Below are 4,598 nucleotides of genomic sequence, written 5' to 3' on the forward strand. Positions count from 1 at the left end.
ACAACAAAATGTGGAAAAAGTCAAGGGGTGTGAATAGTTTCTGAAGGTACTGTAGTCAATTATCTCTCCTATGAGATAAGCCTCCTTTGTTCCTGGGTCTACAGCAAGGCTACCCCTGCTCTCTCTTTGTCTCTCATCTCCCATGGTGTAATAGGAATGTCAGGACATCACTACTGTCAGGGGCTGGAATCTGGTTGTCAGAGGTTAAAGTTCAAGGTGTGTGTGTTTAGGGGTCTCGTAGATGAGTGGGCATCATTGTTGGAACTTCACTTGAATATTAGAAATGGCTGAGTGCGTAACATATTTWTCCATTTCCTGTGTCCCAATGAGAACTGAAGTTGACCTTTGTTCTCTGAAGGTAAAAAGTCAGTAGAAAAGTGAACCAAATCAGGTCAAATTAACACTGAATCATGTTCAATTGAGTTGAGTTAAAGGGAGAGGAAGGTGACAGATGGAACCCTCCCGTCTGTCCCAAATGGCCCCCTATTCTCTATATACTGCACTACATTTGATCACAGCCCTATGGGTCCTGGTCAAAAGTAGTGCCTTTTATAGGGAATAGGGTGCCATTTGGGACACTGGCTTTGAAGACAGCTGCCTCAGCACAGTGTCAATGTGCTTCCCCGTCCCATGATCAAGTTTTATAGCATTGTATTAGCGCTGTAATTCCAGTTGTAAGGAGAATGTGGCGATTTGGGGCTGTTAGCGTGGCATATCACACAATGACACTCTTTATCTGCCTCTCAGCTTCTTCATTCCTCAAGAAGTCCCATGAAAAGAGCATTGCTACGGATCATTGGCGTGGCTAATTGAGAATGCATCCCAAATGGCACCCTGGTCCTTATATAGCACACTTCTTTTGACCAGAGCCCTCTGGGGCAGCTTATGGGTCCTGGTTAAAAGTAGTGCACTGCATAGGGATAGGGTGCCATTTGATTTGGGCTGCAGTGTGAATGTGGGTTGGGTGCTAACATTAGACAGAACCTTTTGAGTATTGAGTATAGCCTCTTGTTGGGTTGTTTAGAGTCTTCCAGTGACAGTGTAAGGAGTTAAGTGGGCTTCATCGTGCGTGTGTGAGTAGGGCATGTTTTTTTGGTAATCTAGTGTTTCTAACATCAAATCAAATTGCGCCGAATACAACACGTGTAGACAATGCAGTTTTAAGAAAAAAAACAAGTGTTAAGAAAGTATTTACTAAATAAACTGAAGTAAACAATAAATAAATACAAATAAAAATGAAAAAAATAAGAAAAATAACAAATAACATCTGGCGTGTGTTGTGTATGTACACGTCTGTGTTTTCGCCTACGTGTGTGTGTGTCCTGCCAATCCCTGCCTGAGGGCTGAGGGTCTAAACAGTGCCAGTGTTTGTACAGGGCTGTTAGGATGTCTGGGCAGGCTGTCCCGGACAATGCCTGTCCAAAATACTCTCCAAAAAAGCTCTTACTGCTCCATCTGAGATTTACGTCCCAAATGGCACCTTATTCCCTGCATAGTGCACTATGGGCCCTGGTCAAAAGTAGTGCACATTATAGAGAATAGGGTGCCATTTGGGACACATGCTAAGAGCTGCTTATTATCACTACACATCTCTTTGGGGAGACAAGCAGATGGAAAACCAATGACCAACACAGTTATGCAGAAATAGGTTACATCCCAAATGGCATCCTAATCGCTATTCTGGCACTACTTTTGACAAGGGCACTGGTCAAAAGTTGTGCACTATTAGGGAATAGGGCATAGTTAACAAAGATTATGTTTAGAGGGAACCAAAAACAGAGATTTAGGCTAACATGATTTGGTGACCATCTGTTTTGACAGACAGATCTATGAATGCTTCAGTATATCTGTGATGTATGTTTTGGACCGGAGAGACGCTAGCTAGCTATGATGAAACACAGTTGTCAGACAGGGTAGGTTTTCAACTTCAACAATCTCACTTATTGCTGATTATGAAGGAAAGAAGATGTGGTGGGTGTGAAATGGTGGAGAAGGTTTACATTGATGGGTTGATTACAGAAACAGTGGCTAAACTACGGTAAAATCCAACCCCAGGAGTAATACAGCCATCAGCTTGGCCTGAGGGTGTGAGAAAGCAAGGTGGACCATGACAACCATGACATTGTAATAGCAGCTCCATCATCTCCCAGTGACGGGAGACCTTCTGGACAGCCATCTTGCTGAGTGGCACCATACTGATCTTCATTCTGACCTAATGAGCTGGAACAAAATGGTGGCTCTCCCACACCTGAGCCTGGCCCTCCCTCACGGAGAGACCCTGCTTTCTGGGCCAAAACCCCAGTGGGTGTCACTGCCTTTGTCCCTGCCTCTGTGCCCCTCAACTTTAGCAAACAGGCCCAGAGCCAGTTCCCAACCTAGCACTAGGGCTTTCTCCAAGGAGTAAAGAGGGAGCAATGGCTGAATTAAAGGCTCCATCCCAATATCTTTTTGTGTTTTCCTTCATGATCAGCATTAAGGGAAAACATAGGGTAGGTTTTCAACTTTAACTTACTCACCATTCAACATACAGTTTACTCTTAACCAAACAGTAAGGTATGTCTCCAGTTTAAAACCAGTCTATTAAGTCATATTAACAGACAATACAAAGTATTTAAAACATTTCTCTCTGCATTGTTTGGAAAGGCCCGTAAGTAAGCTTTTCACTGTTAGTCCACACTTGTTGTTTTACGAAGCACGTGACAAATAACATTTGATTTGATAAACTTGGTAAGCAATGTTATCAAGAGTGGAAAAAAACTATTTACCCAGTCAATACCAGATGGAAAGTTCTATCAACACCAGTGGACCATAAATCAACGTCTTTCCAAAGCTTCAGAGACTCATTGGCGTCTTTCTGAACGTGGTAAATGTAGAAGAGGCAATAAGCCAGTGGTTATTTATACTGTGGTTATTATCGACAGTGACATCACAAATGGCACCCTATTCCCTGTACACCCCCCCCCACCTCATCACCCCCCCTCTCCCCCTCTCCCTCCCCGTCCACCCACCCACCCCTACCTCATCACCCCCCACCCCCCCCTACCTCCCCGCCCACCCACCCCTACCTCCCTTGTCACGCTTGACGAGCTTGGGGTGCCTGTTGACTGACAGATGGGAGGAAGGGCTGTGATTGGTTCAGGGTGGGGCTTGCGGGAAGGCATTGGAGCGTGGAGATAGCCAGAGAGAGAGAGAGAGAGATGGTTGACGTGTGATAGAGTTGATCAACACAGGGAGAGAAGCAGATTCAGGCCTCTACACTGGATGTGTTTTCTCGTGAAATGATATGAAGGGATTAAGAACAAGATGACATTATAATACAGATGATGTCAACTCAGGTGAGCTCTCTCTCTAGTTCTCTCTCTAATAGTTGCCTTAAGATGGGTCAGTGTCTGTTGTCTGTCGTTTGTGTTTCCCAGCCTGTTCTTGTCCAGGTTCAGGCTGGGTTGAGGTTTCTGGGGTTGATCTTCATTTAAGGGTTGAGTATTTCACTCAACACACAACACATGCTGGAACTGTTATAGGCTGTCCCAAATGGTCCCTCATTCCCTTTATATTGCACTACTTTTGACCAGGGCTCATAGGGCTCTAGTCAAAAGTAGTGCACTATATAGGGAGTGCCATTAGGGACGCATTCATAGTAAAGTTGTTCAACGTTTGGAGTGGCTAACTCAGGATGGTCTTCTGGTCTGTTTGTTGAACGATATATACAGTGCATTTTGAAAGTATTCAGATCCATTGACTTTTACATATTTTGTTACCTCACAGCCTTATTCTAAAATATATATCTTCATCAATCTACTCACAATAACCCATAATGACAAAMCAAAAACAGTTTTTTTGACATTTTTGCAAATGTATTACACATTTAAATCTGAAATATCACATTTACATAAGTATTCAGACCCTTTACTCAGTACTTTGTTGAAGCACCTTTGGCAGGCGATTGCAGCCTTGAGTCTTCTTGGGTATGGCGCTACAAGCTTGGCACACCTGTATTTGGGGAGTTTATCCCATTCTTCTCTGTAGATCCTCTTAAGATCTGTCAGGTTGGATGGGGTGCGTCACTGCACTGCTATTTTCAGGTCTCTTTAGAGATGTTTGATCGGGTTCAAGTTRGGGCTCTGGCTGGGCCACTCAAGGACTTTCAGAGACTTGTCCCGAAGCCACTCCTGATTGTCTTGGCTGTGTGCTTAGGATCGTTGTCCTGTTGGAAGGGGAACCTTCGCCCCAGTCTGAGGTCCTGAGCGCTCTGGAGCAGGATTTCATCAAGGATCTCTCTGTACTTTACTCTGTTCATCTTTCCCTCGATCCTGACTAGTCTCCCAGTCCCTGCCGCTGAAAAACATCCCCAGAGCATGATGCTGCCACCACCATGCTTCACCGTAGGAATGGTGTCAGGTTTCCTCCAGACATGACGCATGGCATTCAGGTCAAAGAGTTCAATCTTGGTTTCATCAGACCAGAGAATCTTGTTTCTCATGGTCTGAGAGTCCTTTAGGGCTGTCATGTGCCTTTTACTGAGGAGTGGCTTCCATTTGGCCACTCTACCATAAAGGCCTGATTGGTGGAGTGCTGCAGAGATGGTTGTCCTTCTGGAA

The sequence above is a fragment of the Salvelinus sp. IW2-2015 genome, linkage group LG27 (assembly GCF_002910315.2).
Source record: "Salvelinus sp. IW2-2015 linkage group LG27, ASM291031v2, whole genome shotgun sequence".
Lineage (NCBI taxonomy): Eukaryota > Metazoa > Chordata > Actinopteri > Salmoniformes > Salmonidae > Salvelinus > Salvelinus sp. IW2-2015.